Source organism: Schistocerca serialis, chromosome 7, assembly GCF_023864345.2.
Source record: "Schistocerca serialis cubense isolate TAMUIC-IGC-003099 chromosome 7, iqSchSeri2.2, whole genome shotgun sequence".
In the NCBI taxonomy this organism is placed as follows: domain Eukaryota; kingdom Metazoa; phylum Arthropoda; class Insecta; order Orthoptera; family Acrididae; genus Schistocerca; species Schistocerca serialis.
In genome coordinates, this window is record NC_064644.1 from 6,014,977 (window position 1) to 6,036,264 (window position 21,288).

Genomic DNA, 21,288 nt, shown 5'->3' on the forward strand with positions numbered 1-21,288 from the left:
GCATCCCTCACTCCCACTCATTGACGAATTCACACGGAAATTGCGTCGCTATGAAATACTATGTGTTCTAAGACATTTCCTTCTAAATCGAGTAACGTTTCTATGGAAACCACAGGATTTTCTTTTGGGATACGACAATCACATTTCCGATCCACTAATCCTTCTTTACTGCAGCCCTCACTCCCACACATTGTCGAATTCACACGGAAATTGCGTCGCTATGAAATACTATGTTTTCTAAGACATTTCCTTCTAAATCGAGTAACGTTACTATGGAAACGACATGATTTTCTTTTGGGATACGACAATCACATTTCCGATCCACTAATCCTTATTTACTGCATCCCTCACTCCCACTCATTGACGAATTCACACGGAAATTGCGTCGCTATGAAATACTATGGGTTCTATGACTTCTCCTTCTAAATCGAGTAACGTTTCTATGGAAACGACAGGATTTTCTTCTGGGATATGACAATCTCATTTCCGATCCACTAATCCTTCTTTACTGCATCCCTCACTCCCACACATTGACGAATTCACACCGAAATTGCGTCGCTATGAAATACTATGTGTTCTAAGACATTTCCTTCTAATTCGAGTAACGTTTCTATGGAAACGACAGGATTTTCTTTTGGGATACGACAATCTCACTTCCGATCCACTAATCCTTCTTTACTGTATCCCTCACTCCCACTCATTGACGAATTCACACGGAAATTGCGTCGCTATGAAATGCTATGGGTTCTATGACTTCTCCTTCTAAATCGAGTAACGTTTCTATGGAAACGACAGGATTTTCTTTTGGGATACGACAATCACATTTCCGATCCACTAATCCTTCTTTACTGCATCCCTCACTCCCACTCATTGACGAATTCACACGGAAATTGCGTCGCTATGAAATACTATGGGTTCTATGACTTCTCCTTGTAAATCGAGTAACGTTTCTATGGAAACGACAGGATTTTATTCTGGGATACGACAATCTCATTTCCGATCCACTAATACTTCTTTACTGCATCCCTCACTCCCACACATTGACGAATTCACACGGAAATTGCGTCGCTATGAAATACTATGTGTTCTAAGACAATTCCATCTAAATCGAGTCACGTTTCTATGGAAACGACAGGATTTTCTTTTGGGATACGACAATCTCATTTCCGATCCACTAATCCTTCTTTACTGCATCCCTCACTCCCACTCATTGACGAATTCACACGGAAATTGCGTCGCTATGAAATGCTATGGGTTCTATGACTTCTCCTTCTAAATCGAGTAACGTTTCTATGGAAACGACAGGATTTTCTTTTGGGATACGACAATCTCATTTCCGATCCACTAATCCTTCGTTACTGCATCTCTCACTCCCACTCATTGACGAATTCACACGGAAATTGCGTCGCTATGAGATACTATGTGTTCTAAGACATTTCCTTCTAAATCGAGTAACGTTTCTATGGAAACGACAGGATTTTCTTTTGGGATACGACAATCACATTTCCGATCCACTAATCCTTATTTACTGCATCCCTCACTCCCACACATTGACGAATTCACACGGAAATTGCGTCGCTATGAAATACTATGTGTTCTAAGACATTTCCTTCTAAATCGAGTAACGTTTCTATGGAAACGACAGGATTTTCTTTTGGAATACGACAATCTCATTTCCGATCCACTAATCCTTCTTTACTGCATCCCTCACTCCCACTCATTGACGAATTCACACGGAAATTGCGTCGCTATGAAATACTATGGGTTCTATGACATTTCCTTCTAAATCGAGTAACGTTTCTATGGAAACGACAGGATTTTCTTTAGGGATACGACAATCACATTTCCGATCCACTAATCCTTCTTTACTGCATCCCTCACTCCCACTCATTGACGAATTCACACGGAAATTGCGTCGCTATGAAATACAATGGTTTCTATGACTTCTCCTTCTAAATCGAGTAACGTTTCTATGGAAACGACAGGATTTTCTTCTGGGATACGACAATCTCATTTCCGATCCACTAAACCTTATTTACTGCATCCCTCACTCCCACACATTGACGAATTCACACGGAAATTGCGTCGCTATGAAATACTATGTGTTCTAAGACATTTCCTTCTAAATCGAGTAACGTTTCTATGGAAACGACAGGATTTTCTTTTGGGATATGATAATCACATTTCCGATCCACTAATCCTTCTTTACTGCATCCCTCACTCCCACACATTGACGAATTCACACGGAAATTGCGTCGCTATGAAATACTATGTGTTCTAAGACATTTCCTTCTAAATCGAGTAACGTTTCTATGGAAACGACAGGATTTTCTTTTGGGATACGACAATCACATTTCCGATCTACTAATCCTTCTTTACTGCATCCCTCACTCCCACTCATTGACGAATTCACACGGAAATTGCGTCGCTATGAAATACTATGAGTTCTATGACTTCTCCTTCTAAATCGAGTAACGTTTCTATGGAAATGACAGGATTTTCTTTTGGGATACGACAATCACATTTCCGATCCACTAATCCTTCTTTACTGCATCCCTCACTCCCACACATTGACGAATTAACACAGCAATTGCGTCGCAATGAAATACTATGGGTTCTAAGACATTTCCTTCTAAATCGAGTAACGTTTCTATGGAAACGACAGTATTTTCTTTTGGGATACGACAATCTCATTTCCGATCCACTAATCCTTCTTTACTGCATCCCTCACTCCCACTCATTGACGAATACACACGGAAATTGCGTCGCTATGAAATACTATGGGTTCTATGACATTTCCTTCTAAATCGAGTACTGTTTCTATGGAAACGACAGGATTTTATTCTGGGATACGACATCTTTATTTCCGATCCACTAATCCTTCTTTACTGCATCTCTCACTCCCACTCATTGACGAATTCACACGGAAATTGCGTCGCTATGAGATACTATGTGTTCTAAGACATTTCCTTCTAAATCGAGTAACGTTTCTATGGAAACGACAGGTTTTTCTTCTGGGATACGACAATCTCATTTCCGATCCACTAATCCTTCTTTACAGCATCCCTCACTCCCACACATTGGCGAATTCACACGGAAATTGCGTCGCTATGAAATACTATGTGTTCTAAGACATTTCCTTCTAAATCGAGTAACGTTTCTATGGAAACGACAGGATTTTCTTTTGGGATACGACATCTTTATTTCCGATCCACTAATCCTTATTTACTGCATCCCTCACTCCCACACATTGACGAATTAACACAGCAATTGCGTCGCTATGAAATACTATGTGTTCTATCTCTTCTCCTTCTAAATCGAGTAATGTTTCCATGGTAACGACAGGATTTTCTTTTGGGATACGACAATCTCATTTCCGATCCACTAATCCTTCTTTACTGCATCCCTCCACTCCCACTCATTGACGAATTCAGACGGAAATTGCATCGCTATGAAATACTATGTGTTCTGAGACATTTCGTTCTAAATCGAGTAACGTTCCTATGGAAACGACAGGATTTTCTTTGGGATACGACAATCACATTTCTGATCCACTAATCCTTCTTTACTGCATCCCTCACTCCCACACATAGACGAATTCACACGGAAATTGCGTCGCTATGAAATACTATGTGTTCTAAGACATTTCCTTCTAAATCGAGTAACGTTTCTATGGAAACGACAGGATTTTTTTTGGGATACGACAATCACATTTCCGATCCACTAATCCTTCTTTACTGCATCCCTCACTCCCACTCATTGACGAATTCACACGGAAATTGCGTCGCTATGAAATACTATGAGTTCTATGACTTCTCCTTCTAAATCAAGAAACGTTTCTATGGAAACGACAGGATTTTCTTTTGGGATACGACAATCACATTTCCGATCCACTAATCCTTCTTTACTGCATCCCTCACTCCCACACATTGACGAGTTTACACGGAAATTACGTCGCTATGAAATACTATGTGTTCTATGACTCCTCCTTGTAAATCGAGTAACGTTTCTATGGTAACGACAGGATTTTCTTTTGGGATACGACAATCTCATTTCCGATCCACTAATCCTTCTTTACTGCATCCCTCACTCCCACTCATTGACGAATTCAGACGGAAATTGCGTCGCTATGAAATACTATGTGTTCTGAGACATTTCGTTTAAATCGAGCAACGTGTCTATGGAATCGACAGGATTTTCTTTGGGATACGACAATCACATTTCCGATCCACTAATCCTTCTTTACTGCATCCCTCACTCCCACACATTGACGAATTCACACGGAAATTGCGTCGCTATGAAATACTTTGAGTTCTAAGACATTTCCTTCTAAATCGAGTAACGTTTCTATGGAAACGACAGGATTTTTTTTGGGATACGACAGTCACATTTCCGATCCACTAATCCTTCTTTACCTCATCCCTCACTCCCACTCATTGACGAATTCACACGGAAATTGCGTCGCTATGAAATACTATCTGTTCTATGACTTCTCCTTCTAAATCGAGTAACGTTTCTATGGAAACGACAGGATTTTCTTTTGGGATACGACAATCACATTTCCGATCCACTAATCCTTCTTTACTGCATCCCTCACTCCCACACATTGACGAAACCACACGGAAATTGCGTCGCTATGAAATACTATGTGTTTTAAGACATTTCCTTCTAAATCGAGTAACGTTTCTATGGAAACGACAGGATTTTCTTTTGGGATACGACAATCTCATTTCCGATCCACTAATCCTTCTTTACTGCATCCCTCACTCCCACACATTGACGAATTAACACAGCAATTGCGTCGCAATGAAATACTATGGGTTTTATGACTTCCCCTTCTAAATCGAGTATCGTTTCTATGGAAACGACTGGCTTTTCTTTTGCGATACGAGTTTCTCCTTCTCGATGCATTATTCCTTCTTTATTGCATCATTAGCTCCCTCACATTGTCGAATTAACACAGAAATTGAGTCGCTATGAAATACTATGGGTCCTATGACTTCTCCTTCTAAATCGAGTAACGTTTCTATGGAAATGACAGGAATTTCTTTTGGGATACAACAATCACATTTCCGATCCACTAATCCTTCTTTACTGCATCCGTCACTCCCACACATTGACGAATTCACACGGAATTTGCGTCGCTATGAAATACTATGGGTTCTATGACTTCTCCTCCTAAATCGAGTAACGTTTCTATGAAAACCCAAGGAATTTTCTTTTGGGATACGACTTTCTCCTTTCCGATGCACTATTCCTTCTTTACTGTATCCCTCGCTCCCTCACATTGATGAATTAACACAGAAATTGCGTCGGTATGAAATACTTCGGGTTCTATGACTTCTCCTTCTAAATCGAGTATCGTTTCTATGGGAACCACAGGATTTTCATTTGGGATACGACTTTCTCCTTTCCGATGCACAATTCCTTCTTTGCTGCATCCCTCGCTCCCTCACATTGACGAATTAACAGAGAAATTGCGTCGCTATGAAATACTATGTTTTCTATGACTTCTCCTTCTATACCGAGTAATATTTCTATGGAAACGACAGGATTCTCTTGTGGGATAGGACTATCTCCTTTCCGATGCACTATTCCTTCGTTACTGCATTCCTCGCTCCCTCACATTGACGAATTAACACAGAAATTGCTTCGCTATGAAATACTATGGGTTCTATGACTTCTCCTTCTAAATCGAGTAACGTTTCTATGGTAACGACAGGATTTTCTTTTGGGATACGACAATCTCATTTCCGATCCACTAATCCTTCTTTACTGCATCCCTCTCTCCCTCTCATTGGCGAATTCACACGGAAATTGCCTCGCTATGAAATACTATGTGTTCTGAGACATTTCGTTCTAAATCGAGTAATGTTTCTATGGAAACGACAGGATTTTCTTTGGAATACGACAATCACATTTCCGATCCACTAATCATTCTGTACTGCATCCCTCACTCCCACACATTGACGAATTCACACGGAAATTGCGTCGCTATGAAATACTATGTGTTCTATGACATTTCCTTCTAAATCGAGTAACGTTTCTATGGAAACGACAGGATTTTTTTTGGGATACGACAATCACATTTCCGATCCACTAATCCTTCTATACTGCGTCCCTCACTCCCACTCATTGACGAATTCACACGGAAATTGCGTCGCTATGAAATACTATGGGTTCTATGACTTCCCCTTCTAAATCGAGTAACGTTTCTATGGAAACGACATGATTTTCTTTTGGGATACGACAATCACATTTCCGATCCACTAATCCTTCTTTACTGCATCCCTCACTCCCACACATTGACGAGTTCACACGGAAATTGCGTCGCTATGAAATACTATGTGTTCTATGAGTTCTCCTTGTAAATCGAGTAACGTTTCTATGGTAACGACAGGATTTTCTTTTGGAATACGACAAACTCTTTTCCGATACACTAATCCTTCTTTACTGCATCCCTCACTCCCACTCATTGACGAATTCAGACGGAAATTGCGTCGCTATGAAATACTATGTGTTCTGAGACATTTCGTTCTAAATCGAGCAACGTTTCTATGGTAACGACAGGATTTTCTTTGGGATACGACAATCACATTTCCGATCCACTAATCCTTCTTTCCTGCATCCCTCACTCCCACACATTAACGAATTCACACGGAAATTGCGTCGCTATGAAATACTTTGTGTTCTAAGACATTTCCTTCTAAATCGAGTAACGTTTCTATGGAAACGACAGGATTTTTTTTGGGATACGACTATTACATTTCCGGTCCACTAATCCTTCTTTACCTCATCCCTCACTCCCACTCATTGACGAATTCACACGGAAATTGCGTCGCTATGAAATACTATGGGTTCTATGACTTCTCCTTCTAAATCGAGTAACGTTTTTATGGAAACGACAGGATTTTCTTTGGGATACGACAATCACATTTCCGATCCACTAATCCTTCTTTACTGCATCCCTCACTCCCACACATTGACGAATTAACACAGCAATTGCGTCGCAATGAAATTCTATGGGTTCCATGACTTCTCCTTCTAAATCGAGTATCGTTTCTATGGAAACGACTGGCTTTTCTTTTGCGATACGAGTATCTCCTTCTCGATGCACTATTCCTTCTTTATTGCATCCCTCACTCCCACACATTAACGAATTCACACGGAAATTGCGTCGCTATGAAATACTTTGTGTTCTAAGACATTTCCTTCTAAATCGAGTAACGTTTCAATGGAAACGACAGGAATTTCTTTTGGGATACGACAATCAAATTTCCGATCCACTAATCCTTCTTTACTGCATCCCTCACTCCCACTCATTGACGATTTCACACGGAAATTGCGTCGCTATGAAATTATATGGGTTCTATGACTTCTAGTTCTAAATCGAGTAACGTTTCTATGGAAACGACAGGATTTTCTTTTGGGATACGTCAATCTCATTTCCGATCCACTAACCCTTCTTTACTGCATCCCTCACTCCCACACATTGACGAATTCACACGGAAATTGCGCCGCTATGAAATTTTATGTGTTCGAAGACATTTCCTTCTAAATCGAGTAACGTTTCTATGCAAACGTCGGGATTTTCTTTTGGGATTCGACAATCTCATTTCCGATCCACTAATCCTTAACTGCATCCCCCACTCCCACTCATTGACGAATTCTCACGGAAAACACGTCGCTATGAAATGCTATTGGTTCTATGACATTTCCTTCTAAATCGAGTAACTTTTCTATGGAAACGACAGGATTTTCTTTTGGGATAAGACAATCTCATTTCCGATCCACTAATCCTTCTTTACTGCATCCCTCACTCCCACTCATTGAAGAATTCACACGGAAATTGCGTCGCTATGAAATTATATGTGTTCTAAGACATTTCCTTCTAAATCGAGTAACGTTTCTATGGTAACGACAAAATTTTCTTTTGGGATACGACAATCTCATTTCCGATCCACCAGTCCTTCTTAACTGCATCCCTCACTCCCACTCATTGACGAATTCTCACGGAAATTGCGTCGCTATGAAATACTATGGGTTCTATGACATTTCCTTCTAAATCGAGTAACGTTTCTATGGAAACGACAGGATTTTCTTTTGGGATACGACAATCTCATTTCCGATCCACTACTCCTTCTTTACTGCATCCCTCACTCCCACTCATTGACGAATTCACACGGAAATTGCGTCGCTATGAAATATTATGTGTTATAATACATTTCCATCTAAATCGAGTAACGTTTCTATGGAAACGACAGGACTTTCTTTTGGGATACGTTAATCACATTTCCGATCCACTAATCCATCTTTACTGCATCTCTCACTCCCACACATTGACGAATTCACACGGAAAATCCGTCGCTATGAAATACTATGTGTTCTAAGACATTTCCTTCTAAATCGAGTAACGTTTCTATGGTAACGACAGGATTTTCTTTTAGGATTCGACAATCACATTTCCGATCCACGAATCCTTCTTTACTGCATCCCTCACTCGTCCACATTGACGAATTAACACAGCAATTGCGTCGCAATGAAATACTATGGGTTCTATGACTTCTCCTTCTAAATCGAGTATCGTTTCTATGGGAACGACTGGCTTTTCTTTTGCGATACGAGTATCTCCTTCTCGATGCACTATTCCTTCTTAATTGCATCCCTAGCTCCCTGACATTGACGAATTAACACAGAAATTGAGTCGCTATGAAATACTCTGTGTTCTATTACTTCTCCTTCTAAATCGAGTAACGTTTCTATGGAAACGACAGGATTTTCTTTTGGGATACGACAATCCCATTTCCGATCCACTAATCCTTCTTTACTGCATCCCTCACTACCACACATTGACGAATTAACACAGCAATTGTGTCGCAATGAAATACTATGGGTTCTATGACATTTCCTTCTAAATCGAGTAACGTTTCTATGGAAACGACAGGATTTTCTTTTGGGATACGACAATCACATTTCCGATCCACTAATCCTTCTTTACTGCATCCCTCACTCCCACACATTGACGAATTCACACGGAAATTGCGTCGCTATGAAATACTATGTGTTTTAAGACATTTCCCTCTAAATCGAGTATCGTTTCTATGGAAACGACTGGCTTTTCTTTTGCGATACGAGTATCTCCTTCTCGATGCATTATTCCTTCTTTATTGCATCCCTAGCTCCCTCACATTGTCGAATTAACACAGAAATTGAGTCGCTATAAAATACTATAGGTCCTATGACTTCTCCTTCTAAATCGAGTAACGTTTCTATGGAAACGACAGGAATTTCTTTTGGGATACAACAATCACATTTCCGATCCACTAATCCTTCTTTACTGCATCCGTCACTCCCACACATTGACGAATTCACACGTAATTTGCGTCGCTATGAAATACTATGGGTTCTATGACTTCTCCTTCTAAATCGAGTAACGTTTCTATGGAAACCCAAGGATTTTCTTTTGGGATACGACTTTCTCCTTTCCGATGCACTATTCCTTCTTTACTGTATCCCTCGCTCCCTCACATTGATGAATTAACACAGAAATTGCGTCGGTATGAAATACTTCGGGTTCTATGACTTCTCCTTCTAAATCGAGTATCGTTTCTATGGGAACCACAGGATTTTCATTTGGGATTCGACTTTCTCCTTTCCGATGCACAATTCCTTCTTTGCTGCATCCCTCGCTCCCTCACATTGACGAATTAACAGAGAAATTGCATCGCTATGAAATACTATGTTTTCTATGACTTTTCCTTCTATACCGAGTAATATTTCTATGGAAACGACAGGATTCTCTTGTGGGATAGGACTATCTCCTTTCCGATGCACTATTCCTTCGTTACTGCATTACTCGCTCCCTCACATTGACGAATTAACACAGAAATTGCTTCGCTATGAAATACTATGGGTTCTATGACTTCTCCTTCTAAATCGAGTAACGTTTCTATGGTAACGACAGGATTTTCTTTTGGGATACGACAATCTCATTTCCGATCCACTAATCCTTCTTTACTGCATCCCTCACTCCCTCTTATTGACGAATTCACACGGAAATTGCCTCGCTATGAAATACTATGTGTTCTGAGACATTTCGTTCTAAATCGAGTAATGTTTCTATGGAAACGACAGGATTTTTTTTGGGATACGACAATCACATTTCCGATCCACTAATCCTTCTGTACTGCATCCCTCACTCCCACACATCGACGAATTCACACGGAAATTGCGTCGCTATTAAATACTATGTGTTCTATGACATTTCCTTCTAAATCGAGTAACGTTTCTGTGGAAACGACAGGATTTTTTTTGGGATACGACAATCACATTTCCGATCCACTAATCCTTCTATACTGCGTCCCTCACTCCCACTCATTGACGAATTCACACGGAAATTGCGTCGCTATGAAATACTATGGGTTCTATGACTTCCCCTTCTAAATCGAGTAACGTTTCTATGGAAACGACATGATTTTCTTTTGGGATACGACAATCACATTTCCGATCCACTAATCCTTCTTTACTGCATCCCTCATTCCCACACATTGACGAGTTCACACGGAAATTGCGTCGCTATGAAATACTATGTGTTCTATGACTTCTCCTTGTAAATCGAGTAACGTTTCTATGGTAACGACAGGATTTTCTTTTGGAATACGACAATCTCTTTTCCGATACACTAATCCTTCTTTACTGCATCCCTCACTCCCACTCATTGACTAATTCAGACGGAAATTGCGTCGCTATGAAATACTATGTGTTCTAAGACATTTCCTTCTAAATCGAGTAACGTTTCTATGGAAACGACAGGATTTTTTTTGGGATACGACTATCACATTTCCGGTCCACTAATCCTTCTTTACCTCATCCCTCACTCCCACTCATTGACGAATTCACACGGAAATTGCTTCGCTATGAAATACTATGGGTTCTATGACTTCCCCTTCTAAATCGAGTAACGTTTCTATGGAAACGACATGATTTTCTTTTGGGATACGACAATCACATTTCCGATCCACTAATCCTTCTTTACGGCATCCCTCACTCCCACACATTGACGAGTTCACACGGAAATTGCGTCGCTATGAAATACTATGTGTTCTATGAGTTCTCCTTGTAAATCGAGTAACGTTTCTATGGTAACGACAGGATTTTCTTTTGGAATACGACAAACTCTTTTCCGATACACTAATCCTTCTTTACTGCATCCCTCACTCCCACTCATTGACGAATTCAGACGGAAATTGCGTCGCTATGAAATACTATGTGTTCTGAGACATTTCGTTCTAAATCGAGCAACGTTTCTATGGTAACGACAGGATTTTCTTTGGGATACGACAATCACATTTCCGATCCACTAATCCTTCTTTCCTGCATCCCTCACTCCCACACATTAACGAATTCACACGGAAATTGCGTCGCTATGAAATACTTTGTGTTCTAAGACATTTCCTTCTAAATCGAGTAACGTTTCTATGGAAACGACAGGATTTTTTTTGGGATACGACTATTACATTTCCGGTCCACTAATCCTTCTTTACCTCATCCCTCACTCCCACTCATTGACGAATTCACACGGAAATTGCGTCGCTATGAAATACTATGGGTTCTATGACTTCTCCTTCTAAATCGAGTAACGTTTTTATGGAAACGACAGGATTTTCTTTGGGATACGACAATCACATTTCCGATCCACTAATCCTTCTTTACTGCATCCCTCACTCCCACACATTGACGAATTAACACAGCAATTGCGTCGCAATGAAATTCTATGGGTTCCATGACTTCTCCTTCTAAATCGAGTATCGTTTCTATGGAAACGACTGGCTTTTCTTTTGCGATACGAGTATCTCCTTCTCGATGCACTATTCCTTCTTTATTGCATCCCTCACTCCCACTCATTGACGAATTCACACGGAAATTGCGTCGCTATGAAATACTATGTGTTCTAAGACATTTCCTTCTAAATCGAGTAACGTTTCAATGGAAACGACAGGAATTTCTTTTGGGATACGACAATCAAATTTCCGATCCACTAATCCTTCTTTACTGCATCCCTCACTCCCACTCATTGACGATTTCACACGGAAATTGCGTCGCTATGAAATTATATGGGTTCTATGACTTCTAGTTCTAAATCGAGTAACGTTTCTATGGAAACGACAGGATTTTCTTTTGGGATTCGACAATCTCATTTCCGATCCACTAATCCTTAACTGCATCCCCCACTCCCACTCATTGACGAATTCTCACGGAAATTGCGTCGCTATGAAATACTATGGGTTCTATGACATTTCCTTCTAAATCGAGTAACGTTTCTATGGAAACGACAGGATTTTCTTTTGGGATACGACAATCTCATTTCCGATCCACTACTCCTTCTTTACTGCATCCCTCACTCCCACTCATTGACGAATTCACACGGAAATTGCGTCGCTATGAAATATTATGTGTTATAATACATTTCCATCTAAATCGAGTAACGTTTCTATGGAAACGACAGGATTTTCTTTTGGGATACGTTAATCACATTTCCGATCCACTAATCCATCTTTACTGCATCTCTCACTCCCACACATTGACGAATTCACACGGAAAATCCGTCGCTATGAAATACTATGTGTTCTAAGACATTTCCTTCTAAATCGAGTAACGTTTCTATGGTAACGACAGGATTTTCTTTTAGGATTCGACAATCACATTTCCGATCCACGAATCCTTCTTTACTGCATCCCTCACTCGTCCACATTGACGAATTAACACAGCAATTGCGTCGCAATGAAATACTATGGGTTCTATGACTTCTCCTTCTAAATCGAGTATCGTTTCTATGGGAACGACTGGCTTTTCTTTTGCGATACGAGTATCTCCTTCTCGATGCACTATTCCTTCTTAATTGCATCCCTAGCTCCCTGACAGTGACGAATTAACACAGAAATTGAGTCGCTATGAAATACTCTGTGTTCTATTACTTCTCCTTCTAAATCGAGTAACGTTTCTATGGAAACGACAGGATTTTCTTTTGGGATACGACAATCCCATTTCCGATCCACTAATCCTTCTTTACTGCATCCCTCACTACCACACATTGACGAATTAACACAGCAATTGTGTCGCAATGAAATACTATGGGTTCTATGACATTTCCTTCTAAATCGAGTAACGTTTCTATGGAAACGACAGGATTTTCTTTTGGGATACGACAATCACATTTCCGATCCACTAATCCTTCTTTACTGCATCCCTCACTCCCACACATTGACGAATTCACACGGAAATTGCGTCGCTATGAAATACTATGTGTTTTAAGACATTTCCCTCTAAATCGAGTATCGTTTCTATGGAAACGACTGGCTTTTCTTTTGCGATACGAGTATCTCCTTCTCGATGCATTATTCCTTCTTTATTGCATCCCTAGCTCCCTCACATTGTCGAATTAACACAGAAATTGAGTCGCTATAAAATACTATAGGTCCTATGACTTCTCCTTCTAAATCGAGTAACGTTTCTATGGAAACGACAGGAATTTCTTTTGGGATACAACAATCACATTTCCGATCCACTAATCCTTCTTTACTGCATCCGTCACTCCCACACATTGACGAATTCACACGGAATTTGCGTCGCTATGAAATACTATGGGTTCTATGACTTCTCCTTCTAAATCGAGTAACGTTTCTATGGAAACCCAAGGATTTTCTTTTGGGATACGACTTTCTCCTTTCCGATGCACTATTCCTTCTTTACTGTATCCCTCGCTCCCTCACATTGATGAATTAACACAGAAATTGCGTCGGTATGAAATACTTCGGGTTCTATGACTTCTCCTTCTAAATCGAGTATCGTTTCTATGGGAACCACAGGATTTTCATTTGGGATTCGACTTTCTCCTTTCCGATGCACAATTCCTTCTTTGCTGCATCCCTCGCTCCCTCACATTGACGAATTAACAGAGAAATTGCATCGCTATGAAATACTATGTTTTCTATGACTTTTCCTTCTATACCGAGTAATATTTCTATGGAAACGACAGGATTCTCTTGTGGGATAGGACTATCTCCTTTCCGATGCACTATTCCTTCGTTACTGCATTACTCGCTCCCTCACATTGACGAATTAACACAGAAATTGCTTCGCTATGAAATACTATGGGTTCTATGACTTCTCCTTCTAAATCGAGTAACGTTTCTATGGTAACGACAGGATTTTCTTTTGGGATACGACAATCTCATTTCCGATCCACTAATCCTTCTTTACTGCATCCCTCACTCCCTCTTATTGACGAATTCACACGGAAATTGCCTCGCTATGAAATACTATGTGTTCTGAGACATTTCGTTCTAAATCGAGTAATGTTTCTATGGAAACGACAGGATTTTTTTTGGGATACGACAATCACATTTCCGATCCACTAATCCTTCTGTACTGCATCCCTCACTCCCACACATCGACGAATTCACACGGAAATTGCGTCGCTATTAAATACTATGTGTTCTATGACATTTCCTTCTAAATCGAGTAACGTTTCTGTGGAAACGACAGGATTTTTTTTGGGATACGACAATCACATTTCCGATCCACTAATCCTTCTATACTGCGTCCCTCACTCCCACTCATTGACGAATTCACACGGAAATTGCGTCGCTATGAAATACTATGGGTTCTATGACTTCCCCTTCTAAATCGAGTAACGTTTCTATGGAAACGACATGATTTTCTTTTGGGATACGACAATCACATTTCCGATCCACTAATCCTTCTTTACTGCATCCCTCATTCCCACACATTGACGAGTTCACACGGAAATTGCGTCGCTATGAAATACTATGTGTTCTATGACTTCTCCTTGTAAATCGAGTAACGTTTCTATGGTAACGACAGGATTTTCTTTTGGAATACGACAATCTCTTTTCCGATACACTAATCCTTCTTTACTGCATCCCTCACTCCCACTCATTGACTAATTCAGACGGAAATTGCGTCGCTATGAAATACTATGTGTTCTAAGACATTTCCTTCTAAATCGAGTAACGTTTCTATGGAAACGACAGGATTTTTTTTAGGATACGACTATCACATTTCCGGTCCACTAATCCTTCTTTACCTCATCCCTCACTCCCACTCATTGACGAATTCACACGGAAATTGCGTCGCTATGAAATACTATGGGTTCTATGACTTCTCCTTCTAAATCGAGTAACGTTTTTATGGAAACGACAGGATTTTCTTTTGGATACGACAATCACATTTCCGATCCACTAATCCTTCTTTACTGCATCCCTCACTCCCACACATTGAGGAATTAACACACCAATTGCGACGCAATGAAATACTATGGGTTCCATGACTTCTCCTTCTAAATCGAGTATCGTTTCTATGGAAACGACTGGCTTTTCTTTTGCGATACGAGTATCTCCTTCTCGATGCACTATTCCTTCTTTATTGCATCCCTCACTCCCACTCATTGACGAATTCACACGGAAATTGCGTCGCTATGAAATACTATGTGTTCTAAGACATTTCCTTCTAAATCGAGTAACGTTTCAATGGAAACAACAGGAATTTCTTTTGGGATACGACAATCAAATTTCCGATCCACTAATCCTTCTTTACTGCATCCCTCACTCCCACTCATTGACGATTTCACACGGAAATTGCGTCACTATGAAATTCTATGGGTTCTATGACTTCTCCTTCTAAATCGAGTAACGTTTCTATGGAAACGACAGGATTTTCTTTTGGGATACGTCAATCTCATTTCCGATCCACTAACCCTTCTTTACTGCATCCCTCACTCCCACACATTGACGAATTCACACGGAAATTGCGTCGCTATGAAATTATATGTGTTCTAAGACATTTCCTTCTAAATCGAGTAACGTTTCTATGGTAACGACAGGATTTTCTTTTGGGATACGACAATCTCATTTCCGATCCACCAGTCCTTCTTAACTGCATCCCTCACTCCCACTCACTGACGAATTCACTCGGAAATTGCGTCGCTATGAAATACTATGGGTTCTATGACATTTCCTTCTAAATGGAGTAACGTTTCTATGGAAACGACAGGATTTTCTTTTGGGATACGACAATCTCATTTCCGATCCGCTACTCCTTCTTTACTGCATCCCTCTATCCCACTCATTGACGAATTCACACGGAAATTGCGTCGCTGTGAAATATTATGTGTTCTAAGACATTTCCATCTAAATCGAGTAACGTTTCTATGGAAACGACAGGATTTTCTTTTGGGATACGATAATAACATTTCCGATCCACTAATCCTTCTTTACTGCATCCCTCACTACCACTCATTGAGAAATTCACACGGAAATGGCGTCGGTATGAAATACTATGGGTTCAAAGACATTTCCTTCTAAATCGAGTAACGTTTCTATGGAAACGACAGGATTTTCTTTTGGGATACGACAATCTCATTTCCGATCCACTAATCCTTCTTTACTGCATCCCTCACTCCCACTCATTGACGAATTCACACGGAAATTGCGTCGCTATGAAATACTATGTGTTCTAAGACATTTCCTTCTAAATCGAGTGACGTTTCTATGGAAACGACAGGATTTTCTTTTGGGAAACGACAATCACATTTCCGATCCACTAATCCTTCTTTACTGCATCCCTCACTCCCACACATTGACGAATTCACACGGAAATTGCGTCGCTATGATATTCTATGGGTTCTATGACATTTCCTTCTAAATCGAGTAACGTTTCTATGGAAACGACAGGTTTTCTTTTGGGATACGACAATCACATTTCCGATCCACTAATCCTTCTCTACTGCATCCCTCACTCCCACACATTGACGAATTAACACAGCAATTGCGTCGCAAAGAAATACTATGGGATCTATGACTTCTCCTTCTAAATCGACTATCGTTTCTATGGAAACGACTCGCTTTTCTTTTGCGATACGAGTATCTCCTTCTCGATGCACTATTCCTTCTTTATAGCATCCCTAGCTCCCTCACATTGACGAATTAACACAGAAATTGGGTCGCTATGAAATACTATGTGTTCTAAGACATTTCCTTCTAAATCGAGTAACGTTTCTATGGAAACGACAGGATTTTCATTTGAGATACGATAATAACATTTCCGATCCACTAATCCTTCTTTACTGCATCCCTCACTACCACTCATTGAGAAATTCACACGGAAATGGCGTCGGTATGAAATACTATGGGTTCAAAGACATTTCCTTCTAAATCGAGTAACGTTTCTATGGAAACGACAGGATTTTCTTTTGGGATACGACAATCACATTTCCGATCCACTAATCCCTTTTTTCGGCATCCCTCACTCCCACACATTGACGAATTCACACGGAAATTGCGTCGGTATGAAATACTATGTGTTCTAAGACATTTCCTTCTAAATCGAGTGACGTTTCTATGGAAACGACAGGATTTTCTTTTGGGAAACGACAATCACATTTCCGATCCACTAATCCTTCTTTACTGCATCCCTCACTCCCACACATTGACGAATTCACACGGAAATTGCGTCGCTATGAAATACTATGGGTTCTATGACTTCTTCTTCTAAATCGAGTAACGTTTCTATGGAAACGACAGGATTTTCTTTTGGGATACGACAATCCCATTTCCGATCCACTAATCCTTCTTTACTGCATCCCTCACCCCCACACATTGACGAATTCACACGGAAATTGCGTCGCTATGAAATACTATGTATTCTAGGACATTTCCTTCTAAATCGAGTAACGTTTCTATTGAAACGACAGGATTTTCTTTTGGGACACGACAATCTCATTTCCGATCCACTAATCCTTCTTTACTGCATCCCTCACACCCACTCATTCACGAATTCACACGGAAAATGTGTCGCTATGAAATACTATGGATTCTATGACATTTCCTTCTAAATCGAGTAACGTTTCTATGGAAACGACCGGATTTTCTTTTGGGAAACGACAATCACATTTCCGATCCACTAATCCTTCTTTACTGCATCCCTCAGTCCCACACATTGACGAATTCACACGGAAATTGCGTCGCTATGAAACACTATGGGTTCTATGACTTCTCCTTCTAAATCGAGTACAGTTGCTATGGAAACCCAAGGATTTTCTTTTGGAATACGACTTTCCCCTTTCCGATGCACTATTCCTTATTTGCTGCATCCCTCGCTCCCTCACATTGACGAATTAACAGAGAAATTGCGTCGCTATGATATACTATGGGTTCTATTACTTCTCCTTCTAAATCGAGTAACGTTTCTATGGAAACGATAGGATTTTTTTTTGGGATACGACAATCTCATTTACGATCCACTAATCCTTCTTTACTGCATCCCTCACTCCCACACATTGACGAATTCACACGGAAAATGCGTCGCTATGAAATACTATGTGTTCTAAGACATTACCTTCTAAATCGAGTAACGTTTCTATGGAAACGACAGGATTTAGGTTTGGGATACGACAATCTCATTTCCGATCCACTAATCCTTCTTTACTGCTTGCCTTGCTCCCTCTCACTGACGAATTATTACAGAAATTGCGTCGCTATTAATTACTATGAGATGTATGGCTTCACATTCTAAATCGAGTAACGTTTCTATGGAAACGACAGGTTTTTCTTTTGGGAGACGACCATCTCCTTTCCGATGCACTATTCCTTCCTCACTGCATCCCTCCCTCCCACACATTGACCAATTAACACAGAAATTGCGTCGCTATGAAATACTATGTGTACTATGTCTTCTCCTTCTAAATCGAGTAACGTTTCTATGGAAACCACAGAATTTTCTTTTGGGATACGACTCTCTCCTTTCCGATGCACTACTCCTTCTTTACTACATCCCTGGCTCCAGCACATTGACGAATTAACACTGAAATTGCGTCGTTATGAAATACTATGTGTTCTTTGATATCTCCTTCTAACTCGAGTATCGTTTCTATGGAAACGACAGGATTTTTTTTTTGGGATACGAGTATCTCCTTTCCGATGCACTATTCCTTCATTACGGCATCCCTCGCTCTCTCACATTGACGAAATAACGCAGAATTTACGTCGCTATGAGATGCTATGGGTTCTATGATATCTCCTTCTAAATCGAGTAACGTTTCTATGGAAACGACAGGATTTTCTTTTGGGATACGACAATCTCATTTCCGATCAACTAATCCTTCTTTACTGCATCCCTCACTCCCACTCATTGACGAATTCACACGGAAATTGCGTCGCTATGAAATACTATGTGTTCTAAGACATTTCCTTCTAAATCGAGTAACGTTTCTATGGAAACGACAGGATTTTCTATTGGGATACGACAATCTCATTTCCGATCCACTAATCCTTCTTTACTGCATCCCTCACTCCCACTCATTGACGAATTCACACGGATATTGCGTCGGCATGAAATACTATGGGTTCTATGACATTTCCTTCTAAATCGAGTATCGTTTCTATGGAAGCGACTGGCTTTTTATTTGCGATACGAGTATCTCCTTCTCGATGCACTATTCCTTCTTTATTGCATCCCTAGCTCCCTCACATTGACGAATTAACACAGAAATTGAGTCGCTATGAAATACTATGTGTTCTACGACTTCTCGTTCTAAATCGAGTAACGTTTCTATGGAAACGACAGGATTTTCTTTTGGGATACGACAATCTCATTTCCGATCCACTAATCCTTCTTTACTGCATCCCTCACTCCCACCCATTGACGAACTCACACGGAAATTGCGTCGCTATGAAATACTATGTGTTCTAAGACATTTCCTTCTAAATCGAGTAACGTGACTATGGAGACAACAGGATTTTCATTTGGGTTACGACAATCACATTTCCGATCCACTAATCCATCTTTACTGCATCCCTCACTCCCACACATTGACGAATTCACACGGAAATTGCGTCGCTATGGAATACTATGTGTTCTATGACTTCTCCTTCTAAATCGGGTAACGTTTCTATGGAAACGACAGTATTTTCTTTTGGGATACGACAATCTCACTTCCGATCCACTAATCCTTCTTTACTGCATCCCTCACTACCACTCATTGACGAATTCACACGGAAATTGCGTCGCTATGAAATACTATGGGTTCTATGACATTTCCTTCTAAATCGTGTAACGTTTCTATGGAAACGACAGGATTTTCTATTGGGATACGACAATCTCATTTCCGATCCACTAATCCTTCTTTACTGCATCCCTCACTCCCACTCATTGACGAATTCACACGGATATTGCGTCGGCATGAAATACTATGGGTTCTATGACATTTCCTTCTAAATCGAGTAACGTTTCTATGGAAACGACAGGATTTTCTTTTGGGATACGACAATCACATTTCCGATCCACTAATCCTTCTTTACTGCATCCCTCACTCCCACACACTGACGAATTAACACAGCAATTGCGTCGCAATGAAATACTATGGGTTCTATGACTTCCCCTTCTAAATCGAGTATCGTTTCTACGGAAACGACTGGCTTTTCTTTTGCGATACGAGTATCTCCTTCTCGATGCACTGTTCCTTCTTTATTGCATCCCTAGCTCCCTCACATTGACGAATTAACACAGTAATTGAGTCGCTATGAAATACTATGTGTTCTACGACATCTCCTTCTAAATCGAGTAACGTTTCTATGGAAACGACAGGATTTTCTTTTGGGATACGACAATATCATTTCCGATCCACTAATCCTTCTTTACTGCATCCCTCACTCCCACTCATTGACGAATTCACACGGAAATTGCGTCGCTATGAAATACTATGTGTTCTAAGACATTTCCTTCTAAATCGAGTAACGTTTCTAAAGAAACGACAGGATTTTCATTTGGGATACGACAATCACATTTCCAATCCACTTATCCATCTTTACTGCATCCCTCACTCCCACTCATTGACGAAATCACACGGAAATTGCGTCGCTGTAAAATGCTATGGGTTCTATGACTTCTCCTTCTAAATCGAGTAACGTTTCTATGGAAACGACAGGATTTTCTTTTGGGATACGACAATCTCATTTCCGATCCACTAACCCTTCTTTACTGCATCCCTCACTCCCACACATTGACGAATTCACACGGATATTGCGTCGCTATGAAATACTATGTGTTCTAAGACATTTCCTTCTAAATCGAGTAACGTTTCTATGGAAACGACAGGATTTTCTTTTGTGATACGACAATCACATTTCCGATCCACTAATCCTTCTTTACTGCATCCCTCACTGCCACACATTGACGAATTCACACGGAAATTGCGTCGCTATGAAATACTAC